We start from the raw sequence: 19,874 nt of genomic DNA on the forward strand, positions 1-19,874 counted from the left end.
TCTCGCTACCACCATTCACTCTCTTTATTCACACTCTGGTTTGCTCGACCACCACTGCTCTCTCTCTCCCTCTTTCTCTCCCTTTTTTCTCTTGTCTTTTTTAGGAAGCCATCAGCAATGGCTAACTTTATTTTTAGCGTCATCAAACAAACAGAAATGTCCTCCCCACTTCCCAGTAACTTTGTGCTTTGTTGGTGCTCCCTCGGGACAGGGTTGTACAGCTCTGATTAATCTGATCACTGGCTGTGATTGACGACCACAGCGTGATGCCAGGTTGCATGAAATGGTAAGGTTTTAGGCACATTTGACCATCCAGTCATGTACCCATAATGTGCAATCACATCCAATGTGTTTGCTGGGTAGATATGGGCTCACAGAGAGGCAGCCACTGTGTGTAAAAAGCAATTACTGGTAACTCGACCCTTTCATAACAATACAATTTGACAGGTACACAATTAATATTGTTGTCTCATACTCTACAGTGGAAACTGACCACTTATCATGGAAATAACTAATCACTAATCTAATCAGGGAACTTAACACCTGATTGAACATGCTTTATTAGATGATCGTTATCACAGTGATATTCATTATACAAATGAAATTCCTGATATAGAACAGGCTTTGAACTTCTTCATCAAAACCTTCCACTCAAGCGTGCACCTTTTATATTCTTTAGGACAAAGGACAGATCTGGTCCATGGTTCTCAGCGGAATTATCTGTCTTGTTTACAGAGTTAAAGGCAGCTTGATCCATTGCCATCAAAGAGGTGACGCATTGGTCTGCTTTCAGAGGGATCAGTAACAGGTGTACCACATCTGTGGGAAATGCAAAAGCTAAATATTATCTGGATTTGATTACGAACTTGAATTATAACTCTGCTAAATTTTGAAAGGCAGTAAAGTCAAACAAAACAAAAACTGCAGTTTCCTTACCCCTACATGTCAGTGGCAATGCTGCTACAATTTTTGACCAGAAAGAGATCGGTCTCTGTCATATGTCTGACAGTGCACACTTAGGGTCTTTAGTAGAAAATGATTGTCAACTTGATATGAGTCACACCTCCAAGTTCACCTTTCATCCTTTTTCTTTCACATATCTTTTTGTTGTTGAAATGCTTCAGTCCATTGTTACAAGAAAATAAACAGGAGAAGATCAATTGGAACTATTCTTCCTGAGACTGGCTGCTGAAATAATTACAGATCAAATAACACAACAGGCACAGTTCCCAGTGCTTGAAAATCAGCACATATAATTCCCTTACAAAAGTGTGGTGACAGAAGTAACCTCAGTAATTATTGACCAGCCTCCAAGCTAAACTGTCTGTAGTTTCAAAGATCCGGAAATCATTGTTAAATAGTCAATTTAAAGAATTCCTCTCAATACACTCTCTATTAAGCTCACATCAATCTGGCATCAGAGCAAAGCATAGCACAATTACAGCCACCACATTGGTTATACATAATGTAGTATCTGTCCTGGATATAACTAAATATTGTGCTGCTCTATTTGTAGAAAGCATAGTTGTTCATTTCCTCCTTCTGCAAAGAAAGTATTGGCTTTTATACAAATACCGGATCACAGTGTGTAAAACTGGGAAATACTGTGTCTGAATTCTTGCCAATTGTAAAAGGTGTCGGCGGGATCAATTTCAGGCCCTAAGCTATTTCCGATTTGTCATCAGTATTCCCTCTTCCCTTAATGGTTGTCATGTTCTTGTATACGCAGATGATACCATATTTTACTGTATTGCTTACTCCGACATGTTAGCCACAGTGAAGTTGCAGCTCTCCTTTAATGTCCTTCGAGATGCACTCATTAATCTCAGACTAGTTCTTAATGCAAACAAAACAAAATTCATGGTGCTCTCTATAGACTGAAATGCTCATAACAACTTGCATATATGTACTTTGAATAATATAACATTTATAGAGTGACAATATATATTGGCATTTATTTAGAAGAGAAATTCACATTCAAATATCATGCACAACCTTCTTGGTAAACTGTGGCAAAAAGTCGGCTTCTTTTACAGAAACAGGAAACCTTTCTAAAGTGTATTAGGAAGAGGTTAATTTAAGCAATTTTTATGCTGCTTCTGGATTATAGTGACATATTTTACAGGCATGCCTCTGCCTCCACACTTAACTCTGGATTATACCAAAGTGCATCACATCATTGCTAGACTGGAACCTTGGTTCTTATCATGCAAGTTCTAATGATTGGCTTATGTTTCAGGTTCCACATATCTATTCGGAAATAGGGAAGTTAGTTTTCAGTTCTTGTGCCCCGACCAACTGGAATAAATTCCTGCACACCCTGATGCCTGATACACTTAGTATCTACTGGGCATTTTAAAATCATGACCCTGAATCACTGTATCTCAACTTGTAATTGTTTTAATTTATTTTCTTTTTTTTTACCAACTATTAACATATTTGTGTGTGTTTTACTATCTTATTGTTATTTATTGGATTGTTTTTAACTCAATGTGATTGTAAATGAGCGCATCCTCAATGACTCTCGAGATTAAATCAAGATTAAATCAACGTTATGAATATAACTTAAGTCTCTTGTGTCACAGCATCATCACAACTTCAGTCCTAACATCCTGCAAGTCATTTCTATTTATGATGCTGATTCGGGCAGAGATTAAAAAGAACAGGATCATCAACAGGATTTTTACTTTTATTTCTGAAAAACATTTCACAAAAGCAAGTCTGGTGAAAACCACACCTCTGAAGTTCAGCTGAGAGAAACCAGGTCACAGAATGAAGTTCTGACCACTGAAGCCCAAAATTAAAGCACATGGTGGAACAGTGTGGGAGCAGCTTATTTCATGGGCTAGCAGCAGACAGTTTCAAGACTTCCTACCGACTGGAGAGCATACTATGTGTGTGTGTGTGTGTGCGTGTGCGTGCGTGCGTGCGTGTGCGTGCGTGCGTGCCTGAGCCAGAGAAAATGTGTGTGAGTGTGTGTGGTAGCAAGCTGTTCCAACCCCCTTTTACCCGCATTTCCATCTGTCACACTCTGCTTGGTTGCTGTGGAAAATAAAAATAAAAATCAGTCAACAGCAGTTGCAGAGGATTCAATTGTTATCAGGTTCATACCTGTCCAACGAAATCTTCTAAGTGGAAATTGACCATGGCCATGTAGCAAAGATCAGGCCAGTAACTTAGTTCCATTGCTTTTCACTGCTGCTGTAAATTTGTAAGGCTATACCATCCATTTTACATTATTTTACAAATGTTCTTTGTTTTTCAGCAGCGTAAAGGAAAAGGAATCACAATTAATCAACCATGCACCATTTGCTTAGCTGCCATTATAAGATAGCTTTACCAGATGCTTGTGTAAGTTAATATAGCCCCCTGACTGCATTTCTTTCGACCACTGAAATGATCTGAATAGTCCAAGAGAAAGCTGACTGTGCAGCATTTCCAATCAATCAGCTTGATGAAATGCTTTGTTCATTCAGCGAGGCCGTCACTCAGATTTGTTGACCTTGCAATGCACATGTAGCAGTCATTTTCTGCCTCTCACTTTCACTTTACAATTTAATTCCCAATTTTTCATAGTAACTTCTCACCACTTGCTTTTACCAGAAACCTTCAAATGAAGAAAAGACAGATTGAATTTTACCTTTACAGTAGCTCAGGTGAATGTATGAGGTGTTCTGAAAAATACATGTTGAAACGCAATCTTCATTTACGTCATGCACTGAAATACTTCCTGTATACCTCACCTATTCTGTTTAAGAAAAGACAGTGAAGGTCCAGACTTGTGCTAAATAAAACACAGATAATAGTTATAAGATTCCTGGTTTACTGTTAAAGGAAATGTATAATAAAAGAACATTATTATATAATCATCATAATTGAATATTGAAAAGAAAATATATACAATTGACGAGGCCATCAAGGAAGGTATTTTATATTGTGCTGTATTAAGGTTGTCTTTATCAAAGGATTTTCAGAGCCAAAACCCTGAACAGTCAATCTAATATTTTAGCCTTTTTCTTCAGGACGTAAGCAGACAATTTGTCAGTCTTTTCACAGTACTCAAAGAAATACTGTGTTATAAGGGTTGCTCAGGAGGAGCAAAATGAGGGACACAAAAAAAGGAAATCAAGGTAGAAAAAGTGGCATGTAAGTAGGTCCGCTTTTTTTAGCAGGTAATCATTCTTGAGAGGAAGTTGTGTGGCATTGGGTCGATTGCTGGGCAAACTTCAACATGAAAAAATGCGGTACTAAATCCCATGGAGTTTATCCTCTTTACCCCGATGGGAAATCACACTGCGGTTTACCTGGCCTCTTTCTTAAATCCATCTTTTTTTTATCTCAATGCTGTTGATGTTTGTGGCTGGCTTAAAACACTTGAGTTTCTGCTGTAGTGAGCATTTGTTACTGTGACATGAAAGAAGAGCTTGTTCTATTCTGAAATGTGACACTTAAGCAATGTGCTGTTCTTTTGAAACAGTTTGTCCTCCTGATATGTTGCTATTAGGTTTAATCAGTGCTGCCACTTTGGCTTGTTTGTTTTTTTAGATTGTTGGTTTGATGTGTTTTAATGCTCATTTTTACAATTACACAACAAAAGTTCACATTCTGTCTGCCACTTGTTGTCTGTAGCTGGTTGTGCTTTGCATGTGTAGGATTCTGAAACGTCCCTAAATTCAGGACCATTAGGCCTATTGCTTGTTTCAATTTGAGACCTTGCAATCGGAATTGTCTGTTTATTCAAAGTCTAAAGACAGTCCAAAGTAGCCTGGGCTATTCCCCCCCCCCCCCCCATATTTATCTATATATTTTACATTTCTTATTCCAAACAACATCAAACTTGGCATTGCACTTACTCGTGCCCGTAGCAAGACACCTGTCACGTTTGAAATCAATCGGATGAACGGTTCGAGAGATATGCAAATAATAATTTATAGATATGACGTCTCACAAGAGATGTAACCACAGTCAGCTCAGTTCGATTCATGATACAGAGAGCATTGTTCAATACACTCAAAAAAGACAAAACTGGTAAAATTATGGTTTTATTCCTTAAAATTTGCAAAACTGTTTTCGCCTTTTGTTTGTATTTCTTCTAGATTTTAGTGCAATACATTCTTTTATATTTGTCATAGGGTGTGGAGGTGGTAGGACCCAAATGCAGCACAGAACCAGGGAGAAGTTTCAAATTATCTTTATATATAGTTGACAAGGTAACTGTACAGGTATATGGAAGAATGTGTAAGGGGGCAGGTTGGGCTCAGGGACAAATATGAAGCAGGGTCAGCAGCAGGTGAGCAGACAGTCCAAAAGTTGACAGGCAGACAGCAGATAAGGCAATGCCAGTAGCACTCAGACATGAAGCTGACCAGGCGGAAGTCTCTGGGCTCTCCTGACAGGATCAAAGCCGGAGGACGCCACAGAGCCACAGGCAGACAGGAACAGGCGAAACTCGAGGTCGGGGACAGAAGGCTGGTGCGTTTACCGGAGTAGACACGAGGTCAAAGGAAAGCATGGCCGAAACCAAGAAAACAATCCGTGAATGAGTGCTGGAACGTCTGGCATAAAGTTAATCACGATCTGGCAAAGAGTGAGTGGACAACTGGAGTATATATAATGGGTTGATTGGGGATGAGCTGCAGCTGAGAATCCAGGTGTACAAAGTTGGCTGATGAGGTGGGAGTGGCTGATAAGCAAGAGTGGAGCAGGGGTGTGGTGAATGGAAATTTACCAGCAGCAGGAGGGTAAACTGTGACAATATTAATACATTAATAATGCTTTTCACAAACCAATCTTCATAAAAAAAGACTGAAACTTTAAAAAATAACTATCATTTATTTTCTCATGAACATAAAGTGCGAATGCGTGTGTGAACATGGCTAGAATAACATTCTCCAAACCCCTAAGGTGACCCCAAACACCAATTTCTGCACCAAATGGGGTAAAAGCTGCCTCTCAGTTGAATTTTTCATCATGAAGTGATATTTGCAAACAAAATCAATGACACGATGCCAAACAAACAGAAGCAGATTTATTGCACCACAATTTGAAGTAAAGAGATGTCTGCTCCAGTCGAGAGTGGAATTTTATCATTGTGTGACTTCATGAATGTAGAGAGACAGGAGCAGAAAGAAGAGGGTCTGGAGGAAAATAAGAGAAACTGGAGTTTGTCGTAAGTTTGCAAATCAGTCTGTCTGGGCTGTTACGCTGAGTTGGTGCTTGTTTTCAGTGTGAGAACTTTTCTACTGACTACTTGTGACCAAAAAACACAGCCTAAAAATAATCACTCCAAACAGCCAAACTGAGCCAAGATACGATTATTTTTATACATACACAAAAAATACAAAATACAACTTGCTTGTGTTGATGCTCTTCACAGCACTCTGCCCCCACTGTGCTCTATGCAGTTGATATCATTTAATTAATATGCACTTTTTCATGTTTATGTATTGTAAAACACAGAGTATATTGTTAAACCTCTGATCCCCAGATTTTAACCCTAACCCTTTTAAGGTTCCCATAATGGACATTCATTTCCTCTGCATTCTCTTGTTTTTGGGGTGGTTGAACATTTTGGCAGGAATACAGCAAAGCAGATGCATTTAAAAACTGATTCACACAAACAGAACTGTAGCGTCAGAATTTATCTTGAAACCATATTTCTCATCACCAAAATTAGTTTTAATTATTGACCATCAGAAATATTTTAATGCAGGCTAAAAGCTTGGCCTTCTCCTTCAGTTTCAGCTAAGAGTTTCCTCTTCTCCATTATGCTCTTATCTCTCCCCCACCGAGGTGGCAGAGAAATTAAATTACTTATCTCCAACTTCATTAACTCTCTTATCTTTGCTGAGGCACATATCAAAAAGAATTTCTCTTAAACATCTTCCCCTATTCCCAGTCTTTTTATGCATATTTCAGCAAGGCACCAGAATCGGGTTTATTAGATGTAGTCTAATATGGGAGAGAGCTGAATTCTTCTTCATTTGCTTGACATGTTGTACACATCCTGCTTTCACGCCTTCTGATCTGGGATCAGCCGTGCTGTGTGCTTTGGCTTGTCTGGATTTACATTAAGGAAATACATGGGGAGCAGCCACAAATTTATTTTTGATTGGATTGATGTTTACTTTAAGAACTACCAATGTTAAGTATCACGGCATAGTGTATTACTCTACTGTAAGACAAGCCATTAAAAGAACATTCATAGAGTACATTTATCAGGTTGAAGACTGAAATCCACCAGCAAAAAAAAAAAAGAAAAAGAAGTTATTTATTCATTGATTGTGATTATGAGACTAAATCTAAATGTGTGATCACAAATGCACGGAGATATTCGTCTCAAAGCCCCTCGAACTCCTTCCTTGTGTGAGCCAGTGGGAGACTCACAAACAGTACACAGTCTGTTTGGCAAACACCCTGCATTGCCACTTTTGCCTCGGAATGAATTAAACTTAATATGAACCTCTCTCTCTGCATTACATAACATATCTTAGAAAAGCTTTAAGATTTCCAGGACAAACGAAACCTTGATTGGTGAGTGCAATATCCACACATACAGTAAATGCAGCAAATAAAAATATTTCCAAAGGGAAATCGCATTGTGAATTAATTCCTGCCCTTGCATCCTTTTCACTTTCCAGCTGATTTTTAGGAGGTGGAATAACACATTTAGTTCATTTCACTTAATTTAGGCAGTGTATCACCAGCCACACTGGAGACCAGTCAGAATGATTTTGCTTGATATGAACACTATAGTGCTCCTATTTGGCCCGCCAGGTCTAGTTCATAGAGAATGCATCAAATTTTGAACATGAAAATAAATGTCCTATTTAACTTATTTGGTATGAGAAACACACAAGCCTCTCCCACATGTAAATCTGACACTCACTGAGTTATAGTGATTACCAGTTTTTCAATTGGTAAAGTTTTTTTTCTTATTTTTTCCCCCCAAATGTGTACAATATTAATCAGTTAAGAAAAATAGATGGCATTTAATTTCCCCCCAAAATGTATTTTGCTGATTAAAATGAGCTGCACTGGTGTAATTAATAACATTAATGAAGGCTACAATCCATTGTGGAGTTACATTTTCAGGGTTGTGTTATTGTCTGGAGTCACAACAAAGTAGTACCCGCAAAACATTTATAAATGCGAAAATAATCGCTGTGCTCCTCTACAGCTGTCAGTGAAGATGCTAAATGGCAATGACTGCAGAAATCTCAATTTAGTACTCATTATAGCGTACACTGTGTCTAATGGGAGTAGTGGATGAGGGAATGATTATGGACACAAATGGACTTAAATGTAATGTAAATGTAAATTCATTATCATTGTAATTAGTTACAGCTGTTATTTCCCTGATGGTTTTGTTGTGTCATATTATAATTATGAAATGCAGACTTCTGACATTTGTAACATGTGACATTCAAGTCATAATTACAACTAGGAAACTGATTTTCCTGAAAGCTCTGAACTAATTTGCCACTTCCTGATTAAGAGGTGTCTTAAAAGTCAAGCAAATAGGGATGCCACACATCAGCTGTAATTCATAGCTCAAGGAGATAACTGCACTCTCAAAGTTAACACCTTCAGAGTTAAAAAAAAAAAAAAAAAAAACACTGACCCTGTGTCTATGTGGGAGCCAGAAGGAAAGTGTTAACACTTCTGAATGAGTTAAAATTAAAATACTAAAACTTACTTCACTCTTAGAGTGTAAATTATTAACACCATTATAGATAACAATGGCACTGGTCAGTTTTTAAAATGTACTCATCAGAGACAGTCATGGAGTTAATGGTCAAGTGTATGAAGTTTGATAAACTCAGCCAACTTCCACTAAACTTAATTCTAATTAAATCAGCCAGAGAGAACACAGCTGTGTGGGTGTTTCAGGAAGGTTTTCTCTCAGGCATTTCTCCTCGGTTTATATGTTCTCATAGACAAAGTAACAATTGGTGGAGCAACAAATTAGAAAATGCTTATTTATTAGAAATTTTTGTTTAGTTTTTTTGTTTTTTTGGTAAATTGTTCTTGTATATAGAAATCTGAGAAAAATAACAAATGTTCATGTCTACAATAGATATTTGGAAAGAAATGATTGGTAATATTAAAAATGCAAATACAAAGCAAAACTGAATTAAAAGTACATCCTATCTGAAATGATGTAATGTATCAGTTAATTACTGCTTCATCAGTAACTGACTTTAGCTTTGATGAACCTCAGACACTACAAAAAATATCAGAATCACACAGGAAGGTTCAGTAATACTGTTTCTATGGAAACAGTCCACCATGCATTATGGTAATGTAGCTGCTGTTCAGAGGGAAGGAAAACTTCAAAAATAACTTTCTCTGAAATGAATGCATATGGCAGATCAATTTAATTCAACAAAAACATTCACATCTAAGTGAAAATCAAGACGAGGGAGGAACAGAGGAACATGGCCAATTTGTTCAACACGACTCATCTTTACTGCATTCCTGCTGATGAAAAACAGTCCCATACTGAATCTGAAGGTCTCCTATGTCATGACTTCACCTGCATGTAAAACTTGCTCAGGCTGTCCGTGCCTGTTGCAGGTCTCTCTTTTATTACACAAGGCTACTGCAACTTTCTGGTGAGTCCATGCTCAGCATGTCTGAAAAACATTTCTATGAGTTGAAAATGACCAGTGGGGGGGACATTTTAACACAAAGTTAAAACAAATCATTTTTATCCTAGATTTTATATTTCATGGTCATAAAATCTTATGAACCCTCATTCAGAAATGACTCATTCAGAGTACCTTATTTAATTAATAGATGATGAGAAAACATGCACTGATTACTAGTCACAAAACCCATACATACATACACTCATGTAAACCAGATGCATCCACAGATGCAAACACAAATGCATCTCATCACTCTAAATCTGCAGCAGTGCCCACATGTACACGTTTGCATATGCACATACTGTACATACAAATTCGCACATACACTCACACATCTGCTTATTGTTTGTTCTCTCTTGATATTATACCATATGCAGCTTTTCATTCCATACAGTAAACGGTGGCACATTGGTTTGTAAAACCCCTGAGCACATCTGATTCGACAACAGGCATATCTTCATGTGCCAGTTTTGTTTGTTCAAGTGTACAGTGATGCATATGCATGGACGCATGTACAAACAATGTAGCCATGACATGAAAGTGGGATGCACAGCATCAGCTTTGCTTTGATCACTTTGTGAAGAATCAACATTGAAAGTTAATGAAATATTAATGTGTTATGTATTAAATCAAAAATTGCTGGGGAAAAAAATGACCCAACATCAATGAGGAGTTTTTAAAGGCTTTGGTCTATATGAACCACCGTTTTATTACAAATACCCAAATTCCCAAGTATGCTGTCATTTTCTTTATTGTATCATCATATTCTCATACTTACTCATTAAGTTTGGCTTCAGTAGATTCATGTAAAGTTCTTTGAATGTAAAAAGGTAATTTAGATGCTACAACTGTAGGCTTTAAAACCACTGCAGTGAAGCTATTTACCAAAAGAAAACATTGGTGTATAGACTACACTACATGTTAATTTTAAGTTTAATGGCTTCACAGCTTCATAGCTTACTATGTGTAATTCCAGAGGGAAAAATTGTGATAAAACTGAAAGTATGAACCAATTAAATATGAATTTCAGTACATTATTCTATACTGTATGTAAAACTGAGTTGAAGAAAATCAGATGCCTATGTAGAATCAAATGTTGGCACATTTTCTTTACATTATGTCATACAGTTGTCGTAGATAATTGTTAAATATTCTGCTATATATAAAACCCTTCTGTGTGTGTGTGTGTGTGTGTGTGTGTGTGTGTGTGTGTGTGTGTGTGTGTGTGTGTGTGTGTGTGTGTGTGTGTGTGGTTTGCCCTACAAAATGTAATGCTGCATTAAATGAGTAAATCAACCAGCTAACCTTCACATGTCTTTCATGCTTTCCTTTAATTGGTTTTATTTCCCACCCACTGTATATCTCCCAGTTATTGTGTGCCATGGGGTATGCAGTACTGGTTTGCTTTATAATGATTTTCTTATGGAAACACTTGCAAAGCTGTGGTAGTGACACTGAGATGTTGATACTGACGTTTCTGGGGTTTTGACACATAATCATGTATGTTAATGTTAATTCCAATTTGCATCATATGTATAAGGGGAAAGGCTCAACTATTTCTGGAAAGCAGAGAATGGAAAAATGGTGATACAACTCACTGGTAGTTTCAGTGGAAATGTAATACTGATACTGAAATAAATGCCAGGTATTACCAAGTGCTCAAATCTGTACTGACCTTGAATAGTAAATTCATTTGACTGTCAGTTCATATTTTTCAGAGAGCACAGTTATTAAATGCCTTCATTCTGATTAGTTGAATTATGCTAAAACAGCATTTCTGCTGGCAACTTGATAGATGATTCAAATCGCCTCTACCACTCCGCATTTTCTCAGAGCTCGAATGCATTCTCCGATAATAAGATTTATTTAAATCAATTTCATGTTTATTTCTCTTGGGGTTTACTGTTTTGTTTGTCTAATAAATCCACTCCTACAACCTCTTACACGCACTTGCAGGAGAGGATTATCACTTGAAACTGGGACTTCGTGAGATTATGAAAGAGGGGAAGGTGGTGAGATCATAACAAATAATTCTGTTGATCTATATATTTGATATTTCGATTTCAGTGGTGAACTTGTGGATGTTATTTATTATTGACACGTGAGTTAAATGTTGATTAAATTAATGACTTTTACATGATAAAAGCAATATGAGAAAAGCTATGTAAAGTGATATTGCCCACTGTGCATCTTGAGATTCTAACAATAAATCCTGTGTATTGGTGTTTAAATACTGTACCCTTCACAGGTCTAAAGCCTCTGAGCCCCTGAAAGGCTTAGAGTAAAGTGTAGAAAATGTGTGAAGTGAATTCCACATTTACCAGGCAGGGTGAAGAACATGTTCAAAAAGACTAATATATGACTCAAAATGAATGTTGTCCTGCAAAGAAATGTTGATAAATTCCACACTTTTGTTGCACTTTCATCATGACAAGTCCAGAGAGATCTCTCATAATGGGCTACATGGAGAGATGAGAAAGTTATGCTTGCAGGAGACTAGAAGGAGGAGGTACAATACCTGTTCCCAGGCACTAATGCAGTATTCATGTCATATTGGATTTACCCTGAATTAAAACCTGCTGACTGTGAAAAAGTGGCAATTACAAGTAATATATTATGTGTGCTCAAAATGTTCAATCTGTTGGTGTCATAAATTGTACATGTAAGTCAACACAAGCATCACAAAAGAACGACAGAAGAACACAGGCAAGACAATGAAATATAAATATATATTGAATATATTCAACCCCTCAGTTCAGCCTCTGTCTGTAACAGGCTGTTTAAGCTCCTTTCTCTTTAAGGCCCTCCAACCAATGAGCTCTCTCTGTTCCAGCGATTTTGGACTATACATCAACAAACAATAGTAGCAGGATTTCACTTCCTTTTCTCCTTCTTTATAAAATACATTGTCGCATGTTTGAGTCAGAATCCGATCTGAAATATGCAAGTGGACAAGGTGAACAACTTTAGCAACAAAGGCTAGAGTGGATGGTCATTTGTGGCGCTAAGTGAACGAGTAGAGACAACAAAGTGTTCAGGCTGCGTTGAGGCCCTGGCTTTTGACTTTCAGGGAGCATTTTTACACACGTGCACCTCATGTTTTGGAACTATGACTAAGACATCCAACATCATAAAAGTATATAAATGACAGAAAATGACAAAAAAGCATGCTATGTCCACTTTCACAGTAATATTCACCATTCTATTTTAAGAAAAGTCAGTGAAGTCTGGTTGATTTGAGCCTGAAGATAAAAGTATTTTGAATGTTAACCTTAAACGTTAAACACGTGAATGATTCCAAGCTGCCGCAATGTCACCCCTTTCTTTGACTTCACCTGATATGATGTGAATATGGCATAGGGACACAGAAAATACACTACACTATTACCCACAGACAGTATTGTGACTAAGCAGCATACATTTCCATACAGATTGCATTTGTTTCCGCTCAGCTGCCGCTGAGTAATGAGCAGCTCGGCTATGTAGAAGATAACAGGATGGAGCTCATTTCCATGTACCTGAACACAGTCTTCAGCAATCTAACATCACGTCCCTCTAATACTAGACTCATTTGACCACCTAAAGAGGCTTTTTGCTGCGTGTACACAAGCCGCTGGCCTCACATGGCAGGTTGAGATCCAAGCTTAAAACATACTCCGGTTTCATCGTTCTTCTTCTAATTGTAATTGTCATTGTCTCAATATTCCATTACCTGACTATGTTACAATACCTTCTAATTGTTACTGCTGAAGACAACTGCATAAGCAATTAATTGTAATACAATCACTATTGGAAGGTTAAAATGCTAATATACTAATTGTGATGAGGCAATCATGTTTAATATCTAAAATTTTGTCTAAAAATAGGATTCATCTGAAAAATGTTTGATTATTTTCAAAATTAAATAAGTTGCTTGCTTAAAGAAAGATTGCAATCATAGTAAAAAGAAAACAATGAAACATTTCTATGTTGTTGATTTATAAACTGAATTGTCATTGTATGTACACACGTGGACAAAATTGTTGGTACCCCTCTGTTAATGAAAGAAAAACCCACAATGGTCACTGAAATAACTTGAAACTGACAAAAGTAATAATAAATACAAATTTACTGAAAATTAACCAATGAAAATCAGACATTGCTTTTGAATTGTGATTGAACAGAATAATTTAAAAAAACAAACTAATTAAACAGGCCTGGACAAAAATGATGGCACCCCTAGAAAATATTGAAAATAATTTGACCATAGGGAAATGTTAAACTAAGGTGTGCCCTCTAATTAGCATTACAGGTGCCTTCAAACTTGTAATCAGTCAGTCTGCCTATTTAAAGGGTGACAAGTAGTCACTGTGCTGTTTGGTGACATGGTGTGTACCACACTGAACATGGACCACAGGAAGCGAAGGACAGAGTTGTCTCAGGAGATTAGAAATACAAATTATAGACAAGCATGTTAAAGGTAAAGGCTATAAGACCATCTCCAAGCAGCTTGATGTTCCTGTGACTACAGTTGCACATATTATTCAGAAGTTTAAGGTCCACGAGACTGTAGCCAACCTCCCTGGACGTGGCTGCAGGAGGAAAATTGATGACAAATTGAAGAGACGGATAATACGAATGGTAACCAAAGAGCCCAGAACAACCTCCAAAGAAATTAAAGGTGAACTTCAAGGTCAAGGTACATCAGTGTCAGATCGCACCATCCATCATTGTTTGAGCCAAAGTGGACTTCATGGGAGACGACCAAGGAGGACACCACTGTTGAAAGCAAATCATAAAAAAGCGAGACTGGAATTTGCCACAATGCATATTGACAAGCCACAAAGCTTCTGGGAGAATGTCCTTTGGACATATGAGACAAAACTGGAGCTTTTTGGCAAGGCACATCAGCTCTATGTTCACAGACGCAAAAATGAAGCATACCAAGAAAAGAACACTGTCCCTACTTTGAAACATGGAGGAGGCTCGGTTATGTTCTGGGGCGGCTTTGCTGCATCTGGCACAGGGTGTCTTGAATCTGTGCAGGATACAATGAAATCTCAAGACTATCAAGGCATTCTGGAGAGAAATGTGCTGCCTAGTGTCAGAAAGCTTGGTCTCAGTCGCAGGTCATGGGTCTTCCAACAGGATAATGACCTAAAACACACAGCTAAAAACACCCAAGAATGGCTAAGAGCAAGACATTGGACTATTCTGAAGTGGCCTATGAGCCCTGATCTAAATCCTCGGTCCCACATCTGTGGAAGGAGCTGAAACATGCCGTCTGGAGAAGGCACCCTTCAAACCTGAGACAACTGGAGCAGTTTGCTCATGAGGAGTGGGCCAAAATACCTGTTGACATGTGCAGAAGACTCATTGACAGTTACAGAAATCGTTTGATTGCAGTGATTGCCTCAAAAGGTTGTGCAACAAAATATTAAGTTAAGGGTACCATCATTTTTGTCCAGGCCTGTTTAATTAGTTTGTTTTTGTAAATTATTCTGTTCAATCACAATTCAAAAGCAATGTCTGATTTTCATTGGTTAATTTTCAGTAATTTTTTATTTATTATTACTTTTGTCAGTTTCAAGTTATTTCAGTGACCATTGTGGGTTTTTCTTTCATTAACAGAGGGGTACCAACAATTTTGTCCACGTGTGTATGTATGTCTAGTCATACTGTTAGACTTTTGAGTTCTTATGTATTATCTATCTGTGCAAGTCTCTGCAAACTTAAGACACAGAATCACCCAGTGAAGAAGTGTAGATCTGAGGAATTTTAAAACAATTTCTTAAATAATATATGTTACTCTGCCTTTCATGGATGACATTTTTAATATCCAATTCTGCCACTTCTTTTTTCTCCTAACACATTTCAAATATTCTTATGTAATAGAATAACCCTCACGCAACTAAATGTAGTTTACACCATTAAGGCCAGATTAGACTAACGATTCATGACAAGACGAAGCAGTTTCAGAACATTGTAGGAATAAGTTGCAGTGGTGTAAACTGGCCTGTCTCAGCTCAACTCAAGCCGGAATTTTTGATGGAAAGAAGAAAGGATCACCTTATCAATGTTTTTTGAGGAACAGCCTTCAAATTTGCAGTTTACAAATTTGCAAAAAAGTACAATCCAAATTCTTGACCTTCTCATTTGTTATATTTTCACCATTTCAACTGTAGCAATTAACTTACTATCACTATCTATATACATATTTTAAGATGCTACAAAAAAGCCAGACAAGCCAGCAGTTAGAACACAATACAGAGAGTCATTGCAATGGAAACAACACACAGTCTCTTCTAGTCACATTGGTGTAAACTGACAGGTTTCAACTTGTCACAAATCTTTGGTCTTAACTGGCCAGTAAAGCGATATAAACAAAAGACTTAAAAGGCACGCTAGTTCCTGATCTGTAACTAAACCAGACAAGCGATCCAAAGAATGATGATGTTTGCTGTGATGGTTAATTTCTGTTCTTCTCTTTACACATTAGTTATTTGGAAATGGGGAGCGAACAGTAGTCTCCCATGTCAAAGTCACATTCTTTGCTGACATCCATCAACCACAACCTAACAAGAAACATCCAATTAGAAGATCTTAAAGATTTTGGAACCAGTCCTTTAAGACTCTATAGCAGGACTGGTTTAAAAATTAGACTGAATCTTATAGAGACCTTCCATTATAAACACATGCATTTTTTGGTGTTATCTATTGCATAAACAAATACTAAATTTTACTGCTATGGGTCTGAAACTCTACAGGGAACCTTTTAGGTTTGCACATGTAGTAAAAACACCTCTTGGCTGCATCCCACTTGAGCTGTTACAAGGACGAGAACATGCTACAGTCATTATATCCCCCTACTGGTCTGGATACAACTTGTGATCCCCAAAATAAGCTGGTAAAGTTGATGTGTGAAAGGATAATAAAGGGCAAGTGGCTTCTACTGTTTAGTGACACGTTATTTCTGCATCATTTCTTTTATGTACTGTATTTAAATAAGACTTACAGATAACATTGCCTCAAGGAGGTAAAGTCAAAATTAATACATTTGCATTTGCAGGAGTTTACGTACAAAAACACATCATTTAAGTACTAGAGCGAGAGTTCCACAAATTAATTGAAAATTAAACCCTGAAACGATTTGAATTAGCAGAGGATTTGGAGTCAGAGTCTGTTAAAGTGCCTCCCATTGTCTTGAGAGTGTTCTTGACATTTCTATGTTTTTACTAATCGAGTTGTCATTGCATGCACGTATGTCTATTCACATTGTACGACTATTGAGTTGTTATGTATTATCTATCTGTGTGAGCAGAACAGTCTTAAGGGTCTCTGCAAATTTAAGACACAGAATAGTGAAGACACAGAATAGTGCAGCTCTGAAGCATTTTAAAACAATTTCTATAACAGTATATGCTACTGTTCCTTTTGTGGATGACCCACATCATTAATATCAAATTCTGAAACGTTCTTTTTCTCCTTACAAATACAATCCCTTTATACGAGTAGACATGAGACTCATTCTCACTATCTCTTTTTTTAAAAGGCACATTAGTCCCTGACCTGTAATGAAAAAAATAACTGGATAAGTGATCCTTAATAAGAACTGATTTTTATTGTGATGGTTCATTTCCCGATTTCTCTTCCATACATTCTAATTTGTTTCACCTTCTTCTCCGTGAGGATTTTCAGTGTCAGGCTTTCTGTCAGAGCTGCCTTCCTGTGATAAAACAAGGAGAGGAGCCAACATTTCTCACTGCCAGAGAGGCAGCAGATTTATCAGATGATACATGCAGAGCCAAACATCTGCAAACACACTGCCAAGTTAGCGCTAACAAGCATTTGCTTTACATACAAGTATGTGATATTGCTCTGTTTGATGTTCTATACATATATATATGTAGTTATGTATTATTATAACAATAACCAGAAATTGATTAATTAAATGTAATCTTTTTAACTTTCCAGGCAATGGCAACAATACATTTTTTGTCTTTAACGTCATATCAAATGAGAGAATCATTTCTTAATATATTGCTATTGGCAACCAAAAGGCAACATATAATACAGACAGTTCTTCAAAAACTTTGAGTTTGGCTGCAGCTTCTTTCAATGCACAATGTTTCTTGAGCCACGAAAGCCAGGGAAGCTTTAGCACCTTGCCAAGCTTTGGCTAAGGGCGATATGAAAATAGCTTGACTGAACTGGAATTGGCCTTTAAGGGGGTAACATGAGGTCAGACCGAAGCTATAAACTTTGCTCATTTCCTTAATCTGGACTATGGAAACAGCATATTAATTATCCAATGTCTGGCCAAATTTCTAAAGAAAAAAAGAAAAAGCATTTCTTTGCTTGAACCCCAAAAGAGGATTTCACATCAGAAATGTGTTTTAATAGCTGTGTATTAATGAGCCAGATTACTGCTGTTTGGATGTTGAATTGCCAGCTGATGTTATTGATTTTATAATGATACATATCATTATATTGTAGTGGATGAACCCAGGAATATAAATAAGTTAAGAGCTAAAAATAGTTAGCTAAAATAGTTATAAGATTCTCTCAGAAACATGATATTGTAGTATAACAGTATATCAGTGTATATACAAAAGCACATAGTCGATGACCTATGACCTCAAACCAAGTTGTAAAGGAGAACATGAACAGAACTAAAATGTCCGTCTTTCCTATGGACACTTTTTCCAGATTAGAGTTCCCCTAGTATCCAGAGAAAAACTAATGAACCATTCTCTCTTCCTCTCGTCACTCACACTATTTGTTGGATTATAAATATATGGATAAACCCACATATATTTTTCTAAGGTTCTCTCATCCTCTTCCTCTGATTTATGTTCACAATCAGTGTCTAAAATAGTCAGAAATGCCTACTAAAATATGTATCTTAACGTGTTTCACCATTGTTAACCTTTAGTATCTTTCATAACTCTTTAGTTATTTGAAAATTACAAGAACATTCAAATTCTGCTTTAAACAACCTGTTAATTTACATGTCCATGTAGTGAGCGCAAAGACAATAAATAGATAAATAAATAAAGATCTCTGTTCTCTTCAATATTGTGCCCTCCCTCCACTTCCAGAAAAACATAAAAATGGTCAAATTAATCTAAAAATTAATGGCAATTATGTCTGATGGGAAATATGGCACATGTTTAGCAGGTGTTTTTAATATTCTCTAATACGACTACTGACACTATTAAATGTGTTTTCCGATAATATGGTGTGAAATTCTGCTTTTTACTCGTTTTAGTTACTTTTTTTGTGAATATATGAATGATTACAGTTGGGGTGAAATAAGGGACATAGATTATGCTAATGATCAAATCAAAAGAAATGCAAAAGGTTTAGGTGAAAAATATGAATATGAATGTTTAGCATGAGGCACATTGTCTGTCCTCAGGATATTTGGGGTGCTGTATATGAATATTTTGGATTTACTGTAGCCTATATTGTATTTTTGTACCTGGAGGAGGACAGATTTCTTCAGAGGAGCTATCTTGGACCTTCCTCCCAGGATACTTACTTTTTTGACAGTTAAATAAGAAGAGCTGATGTGATATGTCAGTATTGATGTCACAGAACTCCACCCACTACTATACACTACTGCATATTTGGTAACACATATTATATTGTGTGATATACCAGCGGAATCTGAACAGTAATGTCTTCCCTGTATATACACAATTCACCTTATCTCATGTAACCAAGCCAGATAACTGTCATAGCACATAAGCAAATAATTCTGCAGTAAAACATCATCACAAAAGCTAATAAGACAAAGAGCAATTATAGCTCATTCCTATAATGAATATATGTGTTACTGTGGATGTGTAGCATTCTGTGTTGCTTATCTAACTCTTCCAACAGCTTCTCTCTCTTCTATTCCACCACCTCATTTGAGAACATATCACAGTGTGGCAGCTAAGTAAATTGAGTTTTTCCAACAGGAGTGCTTGTTTTCCATCCTTGCAGGTTGAACTTTGACCCTAAAACCCCTCTGTAGGTGAAATTGAATTGTTACTTTCTGTTTTTCTCAGCACACAGTCTCCATCCTGCATGTTATAATTTGCAAAAAGCTCTCACTCACCTTCCACTGAGGTCAAAAAGTCATTTTCTTTTCCAAGCAATCTGTTTCCTAAATTACTGTTTTTTGTGTTAACAAACAATTGCTGCCACCACACATGTAACAAGTCTATTTCACTCACACCACACAAGTTCTAT

This window comes from Scomber scombrus, chromosome 1 (genome assembly GCF_963691925.1).
Source record: "Scomber scombrus chromosome 1, fScoSco1.1, whole genome shotgun sequence".
NCBI lineage: Eukaryota > Metazoa > Chordata > Actinopteri > Scombriformes > Scombridae > Scomber > Scomber scombrus.